This window comes from Thermobia domestica, chromosome 17 (assembly GCF_964235325.1).
Source record: "Thermobia domestica chromosome 17, izTheDome1.hap1.1, whole genome shotgun sequence".
Lineage (NCBI taxonomy): Eukaryota > Metazoa > Arthropoda > Insecta > Zygentoma > Lepismatidae > Thermobia > Thermobia domestica.
Window position 1 is genome coordinate 170,826,188 of NC_137470.1, and position 22,210 is coordinate 170,848,397.

General features: G+C 36.7%; 1 protein-coding gene across 4 annotated transcripts in view; it reads right to left on the bottom strand.

Annotated features, from left to right (window-relative positions):
* LOC145674494 (uncharacterized) overlaps nucleotides 1–22,210 on the bottom strand; it is a 277,738-nt gene that overhangs the window by 212,182 nt on the left and 43,346 nt on the right. Inside the window, exon 1 of one of the 4 annotated variants that reach the window (XM_081744631.1) lies at nucleotides 20,163–20,297. The exons of the other annotated variants lie outside the window; for them this stretch is intronic. The gene's annotated coding sequence lies outside the window, so the exon portion shown is untranslated. Of the gene's footprint in view, nucleotides 1–20,162; nucleotides 20,298–22,210 lie in introns of those variants that run through there. 4 annotated transcript variants of the gene reach the window in all.

Below are 22,210 nucleotides of genomic sequence, written 5' to 3' on the forward strand. Positions count from 1 at the left end.
AAGTAGGTTTTAAATGAACACATTTGATTTTTAAAAAAAATAACTACTGAATCCGTAATGACTGAAAGAAACAACCAATTGGAATTGTGTAGCCCAAAAAATCATGATTATGACAAAAACACAATAACAAATTCACGCAGATGTTCATTTCTAATTTATACTTGAGCAAATTAAGCGTAATTTATTGTTAGTATATATAGTATTATATTAGTGTTGCCTCCGAGATGGTAAGTATTTTGTAAATTTGAGATGAGATTAGAAAAATGACAATTCTCGTCTCATTTTCGAGACTAGAATCGAGACAAGACGATAAATTTCACGAGTCTGGCGAGCAACTCTAGTTTATCCCAGTCTTAGTTCTCAAACTTTGTTTTATTGATACATGAATCATAGCATAAAAATCATAAATTGATAAAGTAATTGTACGAACACAGTGAAGAACATTTATCAGTTTTTATTTAAGAATACGCATGTCGTTATTCCATATGGTTTGAATGTTATATCATTCACTTCGTGAACCTCTCGTTACGCTGAAGGATTCTGATAACTTGTAGATGAAATTAAGACAAGTGAATTTTAAAACTACGGAAGACTCTCAAACCATCTGAATACAATGCTCAAACTTCGAAGTAGTCTATTACATCTAAAACTGGTTGTAATAGAGGAATAGTATCAATGAAAGAACCTGTTCCTGAGTTCATATTAGATCTATATTTATTTATTTATCTATATATATAGCTGTTTCTTACTGGTTTTGTTCAGTGGCGATAAGTGTTAAAACCAAAAGCGTTAATTTGAACCATTTCAGCTTGAATAGAGGGTTAAGGGAGGGTATAGAACCTATTCTTGGGACGCTGAATCGATTGCAAAAAAGGTATATCCTTTTCCTAAAAAGGTATGCCCTTCTCAATATTTTTTACAGTTCTTGCTCGGAAAATGAATATTAAAACCAGAAGTACTGTAAATTGAACCACTTCCGGTTTCGATAGTGTGTTGAAGGTAATAATATATACACTTTTGAGACCATGAATCGATTGCAGAAAAATGTTTTTCGCTATCTATTACCATTACGAAATGATTAATTTTAATTACCTCTCGTTTGAATAGAGGGTTAATAGAGAAGACAAAACCTGTTTGTGGGATGTTGAATCAATTGCAAAATCCGCATCTCGATATCTCCTATTGATTTAGCTGTGATACCCTACAACAGGCAGACAAACTCGTTCTGTAAGACTTCCGACACTTATCCATAGCATAGTTTGGAAATCTAAAAAATCGGTTCATAAATTTTGTATGTGAATTTACAAAATGAAACGAGACGAGGACATCTTTTTCGATAATCGAAGTTAGAGAAACAAAATTTTCGAAAGCCAAACAAGATGTGACTTACAAAATTTACGAGGTGAGACAAGGAAACCTTATTTCTCGTCTCTTCTCGTGAACAGCACTCGATCAGACACATTTATTATTATATTGATAATAGTATTCGATCTGTGTTACAGAATAGACTTCAATGTTTATCAAAATTGGAGAGTGCGTCTATTACAGTACATTTCTTTGGTTTTGCTATAGTCAATAGGTACTACCGTAAATTGGGGTGACTTCGGACAATTTTTTAAGTTTTTTTTAGTTTATGTTTGTAATAATTATAATACCATAATGGAAAAAATAACATATATTAGTCAAGGCTTTACTTATCATTTGATGGCCAGCAAAGAAAGTAGACATGGTCACAACAACAGTAAAAAAAACATAAACGATGTCCGGAGTCACCTCACATTCTGGGGCTGATTCGGACACTATTTATTTTTAATGTATTTCCGATTTATGTGCATCAACAGGAGTGTATTCGGACATAATTTGTTAAGTATATTATGCGGGGTGATTAACCATGTCATAATTGACTTTCTAATAATTGTTTTTAGGTTTATTTTTATTTATTTTACATTTATTGTTTTCATTTCAGGATTATGCTTTATTTCAATTTACAATGATGATGAAACCAATACGGGTAGTGTAAAAAAAACAAGGAAATGAGACATAAGAAATTTGAGATTGACAAAAGAAGATACACATTTTTTACTTACATGTAACTCACTTATATTGCTTTCTGGGAAACTCTGCACACTGTTCGTGTGCCCATCCTTTGCAAACTTGACACCTGACCCACTCTTCTCCAGGCTTACTTCGCGACCACAGCTCACTGCAAACAATGCGTGGGGTATCTTCTGAGTCACTGGCTTTTGACGTGTCCCTTATGAGTTCTGGGTGTTTACATCCTCTCTTTACAATCACCTTGGATTTGCCAGGGTCATCTGTGAAATTTGTCTCATCGTAATTTATTATATTTGATGGTGGTACGCCATCCAGAACTTCTTCCAAATTGTCGAAATAGTTGTTTAGCATCTCACAATTAACAGCAGCACGAAATCGTTTTACATTTTCTCCAAATCTGTGTGAAAGTTCAGGGTAGCGTTGAAGAAATAACTTGCACCATTCGGAACCTGGGCAATTATTCCTAAATCGCTTTTCTACTCTGCCTACTCTGTTCAAGTAGCCCTGAACTATGAGCTGAACGCCTGATATTCGACACGGGAAACCCCATTCAGAGCATTTCATGAGTCCCTGTACAAGCTGTTCTTCTTCTTTGAATGTCAAACACTTCTGACCTCCATGGTCACCTGGATGCTTGTTTCTTAGTTTGTCAGAAAGGGTACTCCTTGGTACCTGATACTGTCTCGCAGCTTGCCTTATTGATACTTTCCTCGAAAGGACCGCACTTACGGCCTTTTGGAAATTTTCACTGCTGTAATGTCGATAGGGCCGACCCCCTACAATTTTCTTATACACTCGTACCATGTCCGAAGTCACCTCACACTTGGCTTACAATTCAAATTAACGTTCTCAGCTGAACCTCTCTAATGATTACATTTGAACTGACTGGCTAAATTCAATACCGAACACCAGGTGCATGCGAACGGATATTCGACTTAAGTTGACATTCGGCGAAGGCTTCCCAACAAAGAGGTTTTTCAGCCACGCGGTAACAATAGAAAATATTATCGGCAAGAACAAAGACTATTTTTCAAGGGTTGGTGCCAACAATAGAACTTATAATAACTGAAGTCGGTAAAACCAACAATACAGACTTGATTGTAATGCATTGTGGCTTATTTGAAGCACGACAGCAATGAGAGAGAACATTAAAACTCATAGGCGTCATAATGTCCGAAGTCGCCCCGACTGTCCGAAGTCACCCCAGTTTACGGTATTTACATAGCGCTTCGCTTATTATTCTATAGCTGTTTATGCTTGCTGTGTTACATTGCTCTAGTTTCGCAGCAAAAAGTTTACTTTATCTGAGTTACGGGAAAATAAAAGTGTGTTGCGAAAATGATTTTTAAAAATTGAAAAAAAAAAAAAGAGGAAAATAGTCTGACCATTTCTTGACAATTTGGAAAGACATAAGGCAACGTCGTACCAGCATTGATGGGTCGGTTTTGGCAGCGGGAGGGTTGTCCGCTGGCGTTATTTGAGTACTGTTTTTTTTTGGGGGGGGAGGATCTTTCCTTTGAGTTTTCAACCCTTTGTTGTTATATATAGTCTGGAGGAAATTCATCTAAACAAAAAAATTCAGTATGTCAGATCGCTGGCGCAAATCCCGAGGGCATGTCCCCTCCAATCTTGGAACTGGGGGGGACTGTCCCCTTAATAATCCGATTTGAAATGTGGTTTTTGGGGAGAAATGTGATTTGTGTCCGATCGTCACAAAGGAAAGTGAGATGAAACAGATGTCCCCCCACAATAAGCCTCAAAATCGCTTAAAAAAACAAACAAACAAGAAAGGTTATGGGAACGGTCTTACCCCCGCCCCCTTCGAATGTTGAAGACCGATTTGCGCTGCTGTGTCAGATGTTTCTTGAGTGTTTCTACCTAAATTGTGGGTCTTGAATCGGAATTTACCTGGTATACAAATGTACATTTTGAGCATTTTCAGTAATTCAAGATGGCGCCTGTAAAAGTGATAAGAATTTTTCTGGAACATTTTATCAATATGGCGACCGAATTAGTTTTTGGGGGGGTAGATTCCAACAAGAATGTAAAAACGTATGTGAAATTGATGAAAAACAAGATATCCAAAATGGAAAATTCAGATTCAGGACCCTCAAGCTAGGTACACTCATGTCTAAAATGATTGTCGCATATCTATAACTGTCTTCTTGTAAGAATAAAATTTGATAATAATTTTGGAGGCTATTTTTAATGCTGATACTATGTGTATAAGGGAAATGTATATTTGTGGTAAATTTCATAGGAAAAGAATTACAAATACGATAATTAGAATGAGTAAAACAAAATGTTGCTAAATGGACAAGAAAGTTTTATTTTCGTTTTATTGTTCTTATTTACTTCTTTTTTGACATGAAATTTGCCACATACATGTCTTTGCCGGTTATATACATACAAACATTATAAGAAATACCGGGCGAATTCGTTATCACATTATATTCCTTCAACAATCAACAACAAATTTATAGATATGCGACAATAATTTTGAACATGAGTGTACATACTTAGATATAGTGTAATTTTGGGTTAGGTCTTCATGGTTTTTCCTGACACAACAGCTTAGTAGAACAGGCTTTCCGTGACGATTTGCAAGTATCAGAATCCCGGCTGTTTGTGCTTATAGGTCTCCTGATCCGACGGTATACAGAGACGAGACCTACAGTTTGAAGTGGAACCCGAACCACTACTTGGGTATTCCTCCGAAGCGTTGGACTTCCAGCTAGTGTTGCCACGAGACGAGACGAGACTTCAGGCTGTCTCGTCTCGTCTCGTGCAAAGAATGTCTCGTCTAGAAAAAATGTGCTCGTCCCGTCTCGTGTCTCGTCTCGAGAGGTTCTGTCCCGTCTCGTCTCGTCTCGTAAAAAGTATAGCAGCATACCATGGGAACGAAAGTAAAATGTAGCAGGCTGCACCATGCTAATCAAGATACAACTAAGTTACAAGTCTTACCCAGAACACACAAGACAAGAAATGTCACGGTAGCTACACCGTGAAGCCTTCACCTCTGGTGTATGTGGTAGTCGGTTCGATTTCGGTTAGTGCCATGTGAGCTTTGTGGTGGACAAACATCGAATGTGTGTGGGGACCGCGGTGGCTCAGTGGTAGAGCGTTCACCTCTGCGGCTTGGGGTCTCGGGTTCGATCCCAGCCCCCGCCAAGTGAACTTTGTGGTGGAGAAACACCGTGTGCGTGGATTTTCTCGGGGTTCTTCCGTTTCCTCCCACTTTCTTCATTCCACCATTTCATTCATTACTCATCATCACTGTCTCCTTTAGCCTAACCGGCATAAGCGTGGGACGTAAAACTAAAAGATTTCATTTCATTTCATTTCATTTTTCGAATGTGTGTGTTTTCTCGAAGTTTTCTAGTATCCTACCACTTTCATCATTCCACTAATTTTCCCAACATCATCCATTCGGGAATAGACCAAAGTTGCCTAAAGGTCTTAAAAATAAATTCAAATAAGCTCACAAGGCAAGGACAAATAGTTTACAAGATAATATATCTCTGCTGTTAGTTGTCTGAGGCTTTTCGACCCTGGCGGCTGCTTCTTTTTTTTTTTTTTCATTCATTCTGAAACATTGAAATGTGTTTCACCAGTTTCAATACACGTATATTCAGTAAATTGCTCATAGGTACGTCGAAGATGAAGACACTAATGTCAAATAATGTTTACACGGCAAGCAAAGTTCGATGTAAAGGTGTCACCATCCCCGACACTATCATATACTATCAGCCCACTTGCTTTATAGTGTCTGTATATATATATATATATATATATATATATATATATATATATATATAGAGAGAGAGAGAGAGAGAGAGAGAGAGAGAGAGAGAGATGGAAAGATATATAGATAAATAGAGAGATAGATATGTGTGTACAATTTGATTTCATATATTCCAGCCTTTAGGTTTCAAAGTGTTAACCCATACCAATCCAAAAACTACTTTTCATTTTAGCATGTTTAGATTTGTTGCAATTATTATTATTATTATTATTATTATTTTAGAAAGAGCTCGGACCCAAATAATTTTATTGAGTAATGGAAAGTATTTGATTGAAATTTTGTTTACTGCACAGTAAACTCTACTTGAAGTGCCATAGTAATGGGAGCTGAACGACACATCGGACGAAAGAATGCTTGGGGCCAGTCTTCACCTCCATGGTTCAAATCTGTTCCCATAACCGCGGTGTGTGTGTTACTATGTGGTAGTTGCCTCGTTTGTGTAACAAACTCATGACACTACACCCAGATTAGCTAGTGGTCTAAAAAAAGTTGATTTTTGGGTGGCCATTTTGGATTAAAGTTTCTTATATTGTCGTTATCCATTCGCAATCATACAACGTATAATTTCATACCAAGCCAAGCGGTCTGCGGCGATAGACCATCGGCTTGAAGGCCCGGGGTTAAGTCCCGGAAGGGTCATGTGTATGGATTTTAACAGCATTTATTTTTTCGTATTGTGTCAGGGGGCGAAATCGTACGGGATAAAAGGATTTCAGTCTGAAAAAATTGGAGAGAATATCCTCCCGAGGATACTTTCATGGGAGTAAGGAATTAGTAAAAATATAGGATATACATTTTATAGCAGGTTTAAAAATATGGTTTTGGTATCCTATTCCTTTTCTGTTAATTATGCTCTTCAATGTTCGAATTTTGATCATTCTCATGATATTTTCTGCTTTCAACGGAGTTCCATGAATATTATACCAAATGTTCTTTACACTCTGTAAGAAACCATTTCTGAAGATAATTCAGGTTCTAATGAATATTAATCACTAGGAAAGGGTAGTATTCCCCTCCTCTCAACATGAAAGCAGAGGGCAATTTCACACTCTGGTCAGATCAAACATTTCCGCGTAACAAAACGGAGGTTCCCTGTAAAACCTCTTCACCTAGTGTTATTGTTAGTATCATAAATTTGCTGAAAGCAAACAATTTGAAGGGTTCGTCGATAATATTTTTGCTTTCTTTGTCCTTCGCCCGCCTTCCAAACGAAGAGGTGAATTTTACAACATGACTGCTGTATAATAAGCGAGCGATTGGTAAAATGGTAAAAGTGTGTTTTTATGTGTACGTGTGTTTGTGTGTGAGAGAGAGAGAGAGAAGACAAAATTTTAGTTGCAAGATGACATACTTCATTTGCTGTTTTCGGTTCATATAGCAAAAAGAATACCGCCACCAGAGAATAAAGACAAGTGTAGTCTATTCTGTTCTCTTTCGCCATCTCAGCCAGAACTTTCAACTACAGCCTGTAATGAGCGTAGACCATACCCAGTTTTCAAATTGAATAGATGGTGGTAGTTCGGTTTCTTGACCTTGTAAAAATCTTCCCTATCTTTGATTTTGTTTGTCATCATTCCAGCCAGAAATGAAAAAAAAAGGGAATTCCTCAGTTTACAGCAAGGGGAATTGGGGGCAAGACATTAAGGATAATATTCCTGGAAGCTCATGTATCACGATTGTTTCATTCAATAGACAGAGGACACCTTTCTATGAAGGCTTTTCAACATGTTTTCTCACAAAGGGGATTTTCCTTTTGCAATCTATATGGCCACTGGCAATTTCAATCTTGGCCATTCTCGCCAGCGTTTTCATTTTCGAGACACGAGACGAGACGAGACATTTCAGAAGACGTCCCGTCTCGTCTCGTCTCGTTTTCGAGACGGGACAAGTAGTCCGTCTCGTCTAAAAGGGTTCTGTCCCGTCTCGTGTCTCGTCTCGTTTACGAGACGAGACGAGACGAGACACGAGAAATGTCTCGTCTCGTGGCAACACTACTTCCAGCAGGGTTTAAACCTGCGACCACACACGTCGAAAGCAGGCGAGAGTTTCCGGACTCAATCCGTGGATATAACGTCGAGGTAATGATCAAACATAGTGCTGAGACGCTGTTTATTTTCTCGTGTGGCTTGTGCTTGGAAGTCCTTGGTTTGATCTTACAGAGTAGCTCGTTGCGAGAATCATAGAGCCTGGTTTTAGTTACATTTCGTTAGTACAAGTGAAGAAAAAATATTAAAATACTAAATATTTATTTTTCACTGAGTATAGCGAAATAGTCGACTCGATAACTGCCAAACATGAGAACCGATTCGAATTAAACTTTCACACATTGCTTATTATGGTTCAAAGTACAAGTCAAGTTTTTTGGGGAAGAGAATCGTACAAGGGTAGGAGGTGAAAACGCCTCTAGAAGTGCAAAGATGTAGAAAAATGAAGGTAACCCATATTAAAAACGAATTTAATGACTATTTTCTGTTATAAGAGCTTCATAAATGTGCAAACATACTATATATGGTTTCGGAAAATGGATTCCAGAACTATATATGGTTTCGGAAAAGAAACAATCATGTCTTTTAATTGCTGTTCAATCTCAAACGAGAAGCAACATTTGTTGAAAGAAAAATAGTTGCACCAACATGAACGAGGAAAAAAAAAAAATTTTCTAGAATGTATTCAATCTTAAAATATGTAGAAATAATACGGATCGCCATTCTTTTGAGTTGATTTTGAACTTAACGTCCCGTTTAGCAGCGAGGCTATATGAGATGTGGACCTACTGATTAACGTGGAATCCGAACCACATGAGCTCCCATCGGAAATCGAACCCGAGTCTCACACGCCAAATGCGCGTATGCTAACCTCTTAGCCACGAAGGAGCTCTCGCTACTCTTTTGTACATGAGTGAAAAAAAAGGAGAAATGCACGTAGTTTATTCTTTGGTTTGGATATGACGTACTGAACATAACAAATATGAATTACTGACGCAGAACTATTTGAAATTGATGATTTATCACTTTTGTTTTCCACGACCTATCAACAAATTGGCCAGTGAGGCATATAATTGACATGCGACATTTCTTTCCAATCAGTGGCGTATGGAAGGGAGGAGGCAGAGGGGCCGTTCCCCCCAAAAGAGGTCTGACAATGTACTTTGGTACTTTGACGTTTGTAATTTTTTTATATATTTTTGTTATATATTTTTTGTTTATGATGTTTCTATATGTACCTATAACAAAACTTGCCCCCCCCCTCCCCAAACACACATCCTGTCTATGCTACTGTTCCAAATGTAATGTAATGTGTTTTAACATGCCTGGAGATAACGAGATAAATTAATTGCGAAATCCATTCTACTAACGAGATATTGGATTTCAAAATTATTATTATTTTCATTTTCTAACATGAAATTGGCAAAACGAAACAAATACGTATTCTCTTCTGTATTCAAATCGTAAACAGGAAGAAAAAAAATGCCATCTTTCCAAAGCGAGCTCAAGTAAGTTTTTTTTCCCCGCCTCATCACAGTGTAAAAAGCTTCCTTCTCACCCACGACCTTCTCTCTCTTTCGAGGGTCAGGGCTCACTCCCGAAACAAAGGTTAGCAGATATCCTAATAAATACTCATCCTCCTGCAAGGGCACCCCTGCTGCGTTCAAGAAGGGGCGGAGAGGCAGCCAAGCGATATTCCATATACCTGGAGCTTCTGCCTTCCGCCACAGGGCGCTGTTTGACAGCTCCAAAAGAACAAGAAAGCTAGAATGTAGAAACTGAATCATGCTCCAGTCCACTCTTAAGGGACTTTTGATATGTTGTTCAAGACATCCAATGGAACAAATCTGCCAATTTTCAGCTTTAGACTATTTTTCGCAAGGTTCAAACCTAAAATGACTGTATATATATATATATATATATATATATATATATATATATATATATATATATATATAACTTACTATCTAAAGTTATACTTACTACAGAGGGGATGGGCAGAAACATGGAAACATCCGAAAAAATTGCAGATTAACTTTATTAAGAGCCAGTAGAACAACCTTTGGCACGTACAACGGCCTGTAGTTGATGGGGAATGGAGAAATAGACGTCACGTATGGTTGTCAAAGGAATGTTGTACCATTCTTCCATTAAAGCAGCTCAAAATTGTAGTCCAGACGACGTTAGTTACTAGCGGGCTCCCACTTTCGTCTCCAAAACTGACAAGAGCTCAATGGTATTGAGGTCTGGTGATTGCGGAAGCCATGGCAGACGTGAAACTTCATCTTTGTGCTCATCAAACCAGTCCCGGACGATGTGAGCTGTATGAACAGGTGCTGTCATGTTGAAACTCGGCATTACCACTGGGAACAAAGTTTGCATCATAAGATGCAGTTGGTAACTCAAAATGGTTATGTAGTCCTTGGCAGTGACATGTCCGTGCAGGGGACGATGGGTCTGACAAAATACCAGTATAGCCCAAATCATCACTGAACCACCACCCTGTATCGTCCGCTTGTGCTGGCGTTCTCCAGACGTAAACTCCGCCAGCAGTTGGAAACAATGTAAAGGTAGACTAATGCGACCAGTCTTCTGCTGCTCCACTATCCAGTTTTTATGGTCGTTGCATCACCGTCTCCGTATAGCAGGATGGTCAACACTCACGAGTGGTTTGGGAATTCCAGATCTGCCATACATAACCTGCTTGTGGAGTTCTTTTGACTGTTTTCACGCAAACAGAGTTTGTAAATACTGTATTCAGCTCAGCTGTGATTTTTGGCGGCGTGGTGAGCTGCTTGGTCACATTCCTACCCAATGTGCGTCTTTCTGTCACACAACACACATTTGTGTCAACGCTGATGCTTCGCTAATGCTTTTATTTCGGAACACCCGTAGGTAGTCATGATGTTCGAGACTGTACCTCTTGATACACCCAACATTTCCGTTACTTTCGTCACGGAACCTCCCACCATACGCGCACTCACAATTTGCCCTCTTTGAAACTGTCAGCTCAGACATGATTCACGATAACCTGAACGGACCGGTTGCTGAACTAGAACTAACCCCTCTATTTGATTGACCAAGTTGTATACTTCATAAGATGTGCCGGTGATCACAGCAACACCTACCATTCAGACGCAAATCGTGTTTGAAATGACCACCTCTTTTATACCAAGTGTTTCCATGTTTTTGCCCATTCCCTGTAATTCTAAATGAGCTATTACTAGAATCACGAATGAAAAATAATTAGGAGAGGAAATATGACAATAAACTAGAAAAAAATATATTTGAGAGCACAAACACAAAAGTGGACCAACTCGGAAAGGATCAATAAATGTTAGTACGAATTACAATTGAGCTCAGCAAATTGTATCATAAGTTAATACTAAATTAAAAATCTTTTCACTTCAATGTACGTTCTTGACACAGATTCATTCATCAATTTTAATATCTCATGCTGCCTCTTGTAGGTAATACCAAATGAGCCACTGATTTATGCGATTTAGTATTGTCTTGAAAAAGTGAATATAATGTAGGCTAAACATTCAAATTAATAAACTTATGCGTAGAAAACCTATTTTTATTTTCGGAAGCAACAAAGAATTTCTTATAAAGCTGTCAAGGAAAAATTGTTAACCTTCCAACTTAAACATTTTTGCTCCTATAGTGCACGACACAACTAGTAACTATAGCCCTACTGTGAAGGTGATCATCAACAGAGTTCGGCTTTTGTATGTATAAAAACAAGTGAACAATGGAACAACGTTACTGTTGCCATAAGAAGTAATACTCGCGAAGGAACCAAAAGAAAAGACAATATGAAATGAGGTGCTAAATACTGTATACATTACATACAACGAAAACTAGGTTGTGCGAAACAAACAATATGGAGGGTGGAAGATGTACCCAGGTATGTGGTGATTCTTTGGGAATATTACGTGATCAAAATAATCACCCTACTATGAAAACTCCTTTAGTGGCATCATATAGGCTATTAAACGTTGACTGCAAAGCAGGAAATGGTCCGTCAATACGAGGACCTTGAATTCTCTATTGTTTTAGACCAATGATTTCTATTTGATTGGAATGGAAGTATTTAGTAAAAACACGCTGAGGGACATCACATAAACTGGTCACGTAGTAAGATGACATAGAGGAAATAATTAGGAGAGGAAATGTGACAATAAACTAGAAAAAACTTATATTTGAGAGCACAAACACAAAAGTGGACCAACTCGAAAAGGATCAGTAAATGTTAGTACGAATTACAATTGAGCTCAGCAACTTGTATCATAAGTTAATACTAAATTAAAAATCTCTTCACTTCAATGTACATTCTTGATATAGATTCATTCATCAATTTTAATATCTCACGTTCTGTTGATTTTGGCAGGAGCACCTTGGCCCAACCTCCAAATTTTGGGAAGGGTTCGTAAGATAATCTCCCTTAAATTTTCGAAATTCTCAAATTGAGGAATCTGGTGCGCTAGTATAGGACCAGGAAATGTATTTCTGTAAGTTTCATTGGTTCATATCATTCCCTCTTATGCATAGAAAATAGCCAAAATTTCTAATCTCTCAGGTCTTTTCCTAATTTAACTCTTCGATAAAACTTTGTTGCATGAAATGCATGAGTACAAGATCCCATTATTTTTCATAAGACAAGGTACATTGATGCTCTCCTTTAAATTTTTGGAAGGTTATACTGGTCGACTTCTTAAATTTGGGAATGGTCCTAAAATTAATACTGGTAAAACTTCTCTGAGACCGAGACATATAATTCTATTAACTTCAGTGGTCCTTTCCATGAATTTAAAATAAAAAAAAAATGACAAATTACAAGTAATAATACGTATTTTCCTGTAGTAGGCTACTGAACTAATTTATCTTCATTGATTATGTCTTGTTAAATTACATGGTTATTGGATGAATACAGGACTCCATTGTCTTGCATAGGACATGGGTATATTGATATACTCTTCCTAAATTTTTTAGAGGAGTACATTGACTCACCCTTTAAATTTGGGAACTGTCAAATAAAAATTGTTAATGCTCCCTAGTACTTGATTAATACTTCTGAAAATTTGGTGAAAGTGTTCCTGCTTGGTGGCTTTTATGGGTAAAAAGTGGTAGGTTTTCGACCTAATTTATCTTAATTAATGAAGCTTTATTACATCATATGGTCTTACAGATGGACGCGCGGGTTAGTTCTTTCATAAGACATGGATATCATAATATACCCTCTTAAATTTCGAGAGAGATGTTGGCACACCTTTAATTTTGGATATTTTAAAAATTAAAATTTGGTAAATATTTTCTACAATTAAGATATATATTTCTATAATTTTGGGTGATCCATGTTGTATTTTTCCATATGTAAAAATTCACATTTTCAGAAGTTCAAAATTTAAGAAAAAATTGTAACGAAAAATTTTAGAACAAATGTTTTAACACAAAATTAGAAACTAAATTTTGAATTAAAGACTTCAAACTAAAATTTAGATAAATCAGAACACATTGAGTGCAAAAATTTCAAACTAATTTAATTTTTTTTAAAACAAAAATTTTCAGTTTTCAGTGAGTGAATAAAATTCGAAGTAATAATTTGGAACACTTTCATGCTAAAATTTTCAAATTATTTATTTTCCAGTGAGTGCTAACAATTATCAAAATAAACAATTTTGAGAAAACCAAAAAGTAAATTCAAATGAAAAATTCGAACATTTTAAAATTATATTTGGGAGTGACTATTTGTCCCACCTTTTAATTTGTGAATTGTTAGAAACAAAAACTGGTAATTGTTCTTTAGGTCTCATGAATATATTCGCAAATTTGGATGGTCCATGTTGTTTTCTCTCTTCAGAGCAAAATTCATGACAATATCATAAGATTGAACTGTTCATCTAGAAGTCTGAACATAGATCAAAGCATTGGTAGATTTTTGTAATATGATTTATAGAGACCGGATGTTTAGGCACTAAAAACCTAGAAAATAGGCAGGCAAATAGGCACTAAAAATTTAAAAAATAGGCAGTAAAATAGGCACTAAAATGTAGCTCGAAATAATGAAGATAAATACTCAATACCATTAAAAAATAGATTCAAGTCTTAAATAATGGTCAAAAAATATAGAAACATACTTCTTTGTCAATATCTTCTTTTATTGTATATATAAAAAGAAACTTGTTATGTATTCCATATATACTGGGTGAACCTGAAAGATGTGCACATACTTCGGGAGGTGATTCGTGACATCAAAAGAATACAAAAACTCGTCTTGCATCTTGTGGAATTCCGCGTCGTATACGAGTGACAGACGGGCCAACTTGGAATTGAAAATCGAATCCTGACAATTGGAGCGAGACATAAAACTGTGCACATATTCTGGGAAGTGATTCGTGACATTCCAGAGGACTTTTTGTCTTCTTTTCATGTCACGAATCACCTCCCAAAGTATGTGCACATCTATCTGTTCCGTTCCAATTGTCAGGATTCGATTTTGGAAAAACGAAATGAAATTTTTGAGTTTTACGTCCCACGGTTATGTCGGCTAGGCTAAAGGAGACGGTGATAATGAGAGAGGAATGAAATGGTGGAATGAAGAAAGTGGGAGGAAACGGGAGAACCCCGAGAAAACCCACGCCCACGGTGTTTGTCCACCACAAAGTTCACTTGGCAGGAGCAGGGTTTGAACCCGGGACCCCAAGCACCAGAGGTGAACGCTCTACCACTGAGCCACCGCGGCCCCGGATTTGATTTTGGATTCCAAGTTGGCACCCCTGTCAGTCGTACACGACGCGGAATTCCACATGCAACAGGACTTCTTGTCTTCTTTTCATGTCACGAATCACCTCCCAAAGTATGTGCACATCTATCTGTTCCATTCCAATTGTCAAGATTCGATTTTCGATTCCAAGTTGGCATCATTATCACTCGCACACGACACGGAACTCGACAAACTACTAGAGAACTTTTTGTCTTCTTTTCATATCATTAATCACCTCGGAAGTATGTGCACATCTTTGAAGTTCACCCTGTGTATATATTGTAACGTACCACGTGTTTGTAAACACAAGCCTAATATACGTATATATGTATGTATTATTTATGTTATATAAATTATATATTTTCCCAATGAAGGCTTATTTTGAAGAAAATGCATAGAATAGGCAACATTAGGCACTAAAGCAATTATTTAGGCAGTAAAGGTCGAAATAGGCAAAATAGGCAAAATAAAATTGGCTTAAATCGAAACTATAACCCCCTATATAAACTTTAAAACGTCATTTTTGATCATGTATTTAATATTAAAGAATAGGCATTTTGCCTAACATCCGGTCTCTAATGATTTATATGTTCTGATGTCATATTCACATATTTTACGTCTTCAAAGTTGATTTGAAAATTTAGGATTTGAAACCTGATAAGTAATAAGTAAAACAGATTGGTGTACAACAATAACAATTTTAAACACTGAACTTCATGGTTTGAAGACGTGACTCATACAGCCGTGTGCACCAACGAAGTTTAAACGAGCGTTCACTTAAACGCGTTCAACATTAAACTTTCCAGTTTAAACTTGGTTCCCGGACTTTTGTTGCACCATTGAAAATCGATGTTCAGTAAACCTCGTTTAAGTAAACTTCGGTCAATTTGTAAAATCGACTCTGATTGGTTGTCGTCTTTTGTCTCTAACCTTCGTTTAACAAAGTAACAAATGAAGAAAGCATACCGCGTGCCGGGGTTTTGGACTTTCGCGATTGTATGCATCTCGACTGAATACATGTAAGAATAATCTAATAAATTCCTCCTGTAATAAAATAAATGAGTGATACTTGGTGTTGCAATATTGGTAGTAGATTTTAGATTAGATTGTATAGCCTGTAGTTTTACTATACGGATCCATAGTATAAGTAGTAGTAGTAGGAAAGGGGTAGAAGTCCCGCAGGGGTTTGTTGGGTTTTGTTCTCGGTGCAGTTTAACTATACACAGATTATAAAATGTATAGAAAAAAAAAATGGGCAAGTCTTTAATTTGCTCATTTTATGTCCAGAACAGAACCCATGGCTACGTACAGTAAAACTGCACGCTGTTCTCTACATAAAATGGTCAAATTAAAGACTTCTGCAATTTTTTCAGTATATTTCACAATCTGTGGATCCGTATAGTAAAACTGAACAAATATAATGTGGATTCCCAGTATTTTCGTTACTAATACATTTCACCCCAGGATACTGAAATTCGACACCACTAGAAAATAATAATAACTTCTGGAACCCACTGATGGGGAAAATTGATTCAACAGTTATACATATTTCATCGTGAAAATGTTATTCTAATGTCTTTTACATCCTTTTCCTTGTTGGCGTTTGTCTACAATCTCCAGTTAGCATAGATAAAGTTGAGGAGCGCTACCATTTATTCCTTCCACTTATGATCTAACGTCTTCTGCATTCTTACAAAGAAGGGTCACGCAGTGGCTCCGCTGAGATCCGAACGAGACAATTGTGTTTGCATTTGATATGTTATAATTAGACGAATCCCAAAGTTATACGTGCCACCGGGTGGAATGTTGTGAGTTACAACATATTTTGTAATATAAAAGCTACAAAGCTGGCAGAATAGTTTGAACCGAGTCATTTGTTCGGAAACAGTTGGGTAAATGGAAAACTCGGACAATACGTATCCCATCATTTTCAACGACAAACATTTTTGGGGTAAAAACTTTGTCCCAGGGTCCCCCGCAGGGTCCCAGACGGGGTCCAACTCAAAATTTTCAAATAGCAAGGGGGGTTAAGTGGCACATCATTTGAAAGCTGTTGTAAAATGAAAGAAAATGCAGCAAGTCTCGACTCTCTACAACAACCCTGTGCAAAATGGCGATGTGTCAAAGTGTAAACGAAAACTTAATTGAAAAGTCCATTGTCACCCCTATAAATCGGAAACGGTAAGACAAATGTGAAAACCGGAAAGGATGTGTGGCATTATTTTCAAAGTACAACGATTAAAGTGAAAACGTCTTGTCTCAGGGTCCCTACATGGTCCCAGGTGGGATCCAACTAAAAAGTTTCAAATGGCAAGAGAGGTAGGACATCGTTTGAAAGCTGTTGTTAAGTGAAAGAAGACGGAGCGCATCTCGACTTTCTACGACAACCCTGTCCAAAATTGCGGTGGGTCAAAATGTAAACAAAAGCTTAATTGAAAATCTATTGCCACCTTGAATCCAAGAGGGTCGCTTCAAACCTATGTTTTCATAGTAGAAATCTAAATCTCTATTTTTCTCTATTATGTATTTAGAAATAATAGGAAGACTAAAGAACAATTGAATTTCGATTCACTTCAACTATTATTTCATTCGGTAACAACACATATATATTTTGTTCTTAATGCACGTTCCTCACGGTTCTCTGGACATTATTTACTTGATTATAACGAATATGCGATGAACACACAACTCTGATTTCCTACTCATGCTGCTAAACAAAAGTTGAATACCTTCGGGTATTTTTCTAATTTTGTCATACGTAGTTCATACAGAAAGAACTTGGTGCACCAGTAGGTCGGGGGCTCTATTGTACGTATTCGTGATGGTTACATTTGTATGTTATTCGTTGGTTTGATCGCAATACTTCAAGCAATACCAAATATACAAAAAAAAAAAAAAAAAATCATTTGCAAGATTGGCGAGTAGTACCAAACATGTGTAAGTCATTTCAGAACATCGAGCTGCGTCAAACTTTGTTGGTTTGGTCACAGTATTCCAAGAAATAACATATTTATATACAAACTCATTTTTCACGCTGGCAGCCACGTTGGATTACAGATTATATTCTTTGATATTTTGTGGATATCTACTATTAACCATAAACGTTCGCTTCTCCAACACCAGTGGTGTGAGCTGGATATGCGTTCGATACATAGTGCGGCATTTTGAACTCAGGATGTTGCGTTTTTGAACATTTTGCATATTTTAATCACTTACTAATCAACATTAATGCCAAATTTGTTTTCGTAGCTTCAGCAGTTTGGTACGCTTATCCTTTCGATATAGGTTTGAAGCGGCCCTCTTGGATTCAATGTGGCAATAGATTTTCAATTAAGCTTTTGTTTACATTTTGACCCACCGCAATTTTGGACAGGGTTGTCGTAGAAAGTCGAGATGCGCTCCGTCTTCTTTCACTTAACAACAGCTTTCAAACGATGCCCTACCTCTCTTGCCATTTGAAACTTTTTAGTTGGACCCCACCTGGGACCATGTGGGGACCCTGGGACAAGAAGTTTTCACTTTAATCGTTGTACTTTGAAAATAATGCCACACATCCTTTCCTGTTTTCACATTTGTCTTACCGTTTCCGATTTATAGGGGGTGACCATGGACTTTTCAATTAAGTTTTCGTTTACACTTTGACACATCGCCATTTTGCACAGGGTTGTTGTAGAGAGTCGAGATTTGCTGCATTTTCTTTCATTTTACAACAGCTTTCAAATGATGTGCCACTTAACCCTTTTTGCCATTTGAAAATTTTGAGTTGGACCCCGTCTGGGACCCTGGGACAAAGTTTTTACCCCAAAAATGTTTGTCGTTGAAAATGATGGGATACGTGTTGGCCGAGTTTTCCACTTACTCAACCGTTTTTGAAGAAATGACTCGGTTCAAACTATTATGCCAGGTAAATTTTTTGTAGTTCTTACATTACAAAATATGTTGTAACTCACGATATTCCGCTCGGTGGCACGTATAACTTGGGAATTAATCTAGTTATAACATATCAAATGAAAACACAATTGTCTCGTTCGGATCTCAGCGGAGCCACTGAGTGACCCTTCCTTGTTAGTTTCTCCCCTGTCCACCAGCTGCATACACATTTATAATATGCTTGCAAACTTATATGTTATGTGCAAAAACCACGGAGTTTGTATTTATTCCGATTCCAAGCAGGGCACAATTTGAGGGATCGCTCGTGATTTTGTCCGAGAAAACAGACACATTATCGGTGGTGATGTGTGCATGAGGAAAGAAAAGTGTGGAAAATATCAACCTCCTGTTTTCCGGTGCTATTTCTCAAAATACATTCGTTACACATGTAATATGTGATTATAGAAACAGCATTAAAATGTATGGTTCATAATTATACAATTATAATGGAAAACTAGTTTGTAGTGATCACCTACTACAGATTGATACGTATTTTTTACTCTGATTTGTTCATTACTCAAGCAGACGGTTCTACCAAATTTTGACACGTTCTTACATTTCCAGGTTAGGTTAGAGCTTTCTTTTAGCACAAAACGAAGAGCTCCATTACTACTTGCGGGTTGACTTCAGGATTGCTCAGTATTGTATAAGTAATGTGTGGACGTACAGCATAAAAACTACTGTGTATAAAACACGAACCGTCTTGTGCTACGTGGCCACCAAAAAGCACGAGTGCTATCTAACCGAGTTAGAGTAGGAGTGCAGTAGAGAGGCCCGAGCGACAGCGAGCGGTTGCGTCCATAGGGAGCAGGCGCGTCGACGACGGGGTATATGCATAAACAAGGACAGTGGAAGAGCACAATTACACATACAATAATTTCTTTATATTTCACGTCGTATTTTACTATTTGGTATTGGTAGAACCGTCTGCTCGAATGAACCCTTAATTTGCTTACACATACCCACCATCGCAAATTCGCCTGTTCCCTACAGACGCACCTCAACTGTAGCCCTCCAGCTTCACCTTGGCGTAAACCTTAATAGGTTCAAAAATAGCTTGTAACGAGCCGATTGCAAAGTTTGGTGCGTGGTTTTGATACGTGTGGCTTTCCTATATGCAGCTAAGTTTGTATGTGTCTTATACAATTGTACGCAATTGGTTGATACCACTCGAGGAGTGACTAGATATTAAGTTTTACGATGGTATTAACTGGATAATAAGTCTTACGCTGTTTGCATGGAATTTTGACAAGAAAATACTGTATTTATAGACATAGCTTTTATGCCCTCCTAAGGTTAACCTTTACTGGAAAATTGTTTAGAAAATACATTGTCGAAAATGCTATGAGCTGATTTTGTCAAAAAAACCGCACATTATATGTAGTTTATTTCTAGTGCGTTCTCTATTGTAAAGCTACAGCCTCGCAGGTTTTCTACGTACATATCCTCCTTATTTCTTTTTGCAAGTTAACAGACTTTACCTGGAAATTAAAAAAACTGTATTCCTGATCTACACCGTTTACTTTATTTTATTTTATTTATTTTATCCGAACACGAGAAATGTATTGTAATTTCATTAGTGGAAAAATAAAAAGACACTATTGCATGTCAAGGGACTGACCTGGATCAAAGAAGTTTAAACCCAAAAATTTGGCCGTTCAAGCTTAAACCAAGTTTATCCACCATTTGACCGAGACTTAGTCATGAACGTTGTTGGTGCAACAGACATTTACACTGATCTTGGTTGTGATCCTCGTTCAACAGTTGAACTTCGTTGGTGCACACGGCCGATAGTCTAAAGTCAACGACCAAAAGATAGCTTTGATGAAATCCGATTGGTTGATGCTTCTTCACACTTTAGATCTTCGTATTTGTAGTCGTAGCTCAAAGTCTATGATCATTATCAACTAAACGCAATTTTTATTTCATTAAAAAAAAAAATCAGTGAGTGCAAAAGTGTTTAAATAGACATCTTGGGCGGTATTCAGAGAGAATTCGTTAATCGACGGTTAGTCTCAGACTAGTTAGTAAGCATACTAACTCTTTACTAAGGAAAGTGCACGTTATTTTATTCAGAGTCTACTTTGAGTACAACTAAAATTATGATTTGGGTATGATTAACTTATATAAACCCAATGCATCGGGTGAGAAAAAAATGTGGCAACTACGGAAAAGTAGAGGACCGCATGTGTAGTCTGTAAAAATGAAAATATATGAAATACGAAATGTTGTGTCGCACGCTAAACCGTGGGTAAAAGATTAGCCTCTGCTCTAGATTAATTAGTCACATGTGATTAACTTCGTCAAATACTACGTCCTACTCAGAGACTCTGAATACAATTTTGATAACCATCCTTTAGTCAACCCCGTGGTATGACGTTAATCAGTCTTCAAAACGACTCTGCATAAGGCCCCTTAAATCTATACAAAATTGAAACTAAAGAGAAAATTTTTAAAAAATCAAAAAACTAAAATCAAACAAAACTTCAAGTTAAAAAAAAAATCAAACAAAATTTTCAAACTAATTTCAAAATTGAAAGTTTCAATCGAAAAATTTCAAAGTAATATTTTGAAAAAATATCCAAACAAAAAATTATGAACACATTTTCGAGAAAAATTGACAAACGAAATATTTTCTGCAATTACATAAAACTTAGTTTAAAATCACAATTACATTTTTAGCATAACAAATATTGTCTTGTAAAAATATTGTACGAAAAAAGTTTCACGGTCAACCATCAAACTCTATTTTTTTTCTAGCTATTCCATTAAAAAAAAAAAAAAGTTTTTATCTATACGACTACGAAAATGATTTTAGGCAATGAGTCACGACTGCAATCCTAAAATTCAAAGTGTGAAATTTGATTTATATCAACTGATTTTAGTAATAATTACCTCCCAAATTTCAAGTCTAATATTCGAATAAATGGCGCATATTGCTACAGGTAAGAGAGTACAAGGATACTTATCAGTTTTTATTTTTTCAAAATTTGAATTAAGACGAATAAAATTAATAACATTTAAGAAGATTTTAATCAAGCAAAGTATTTGAAAAATTCGTATCTATCAAATTTGGTTCTCATATTTTGGGAGGCGCCTTAAATCAAACCATTTGGAACTTGGTGTGTGAAAAAAAAAAGAGATTTAAACAAATTTTGAGCAATTAAAATATCTAAAACAAAAATTTTTCAAACTGCTTTTTCAAAGTCAGAGACTGTGATCAACCAATCAAAATGCATCAAAGGTATCTTTACAGTAATGACTTTACACTGATCCGTGACTGCAAATCCCTGAAAGTTCTAGTTGTGGAATTGTTTATGCATATCAACAGGTTTCAGTAATTACCTAACAGGTTTCAACTGCAAAATTATGGAAGTCAGAGGCAAGAGTTAACGAATCAGATTTTTTCAAAGATAACTTTATCTAATGACTTCGCATTACGTATGAATCAAAGGTTACAAACACTAAGCATCGTATCATAAAGGATAAATTAGGTCACAATCCTCTGAAATTTGAATTTTTCGCGATTTTTTTATATAGATGGAAGGTGACAACATGGATCACCCAAATTTAAAGAAGGATATATTTTAGTCCAAGAAAATATCTAACAATTTCCAAAATTTAAGATAAAACGGGCCTTATGAAAGAAATAACCCATGTATCCATCCA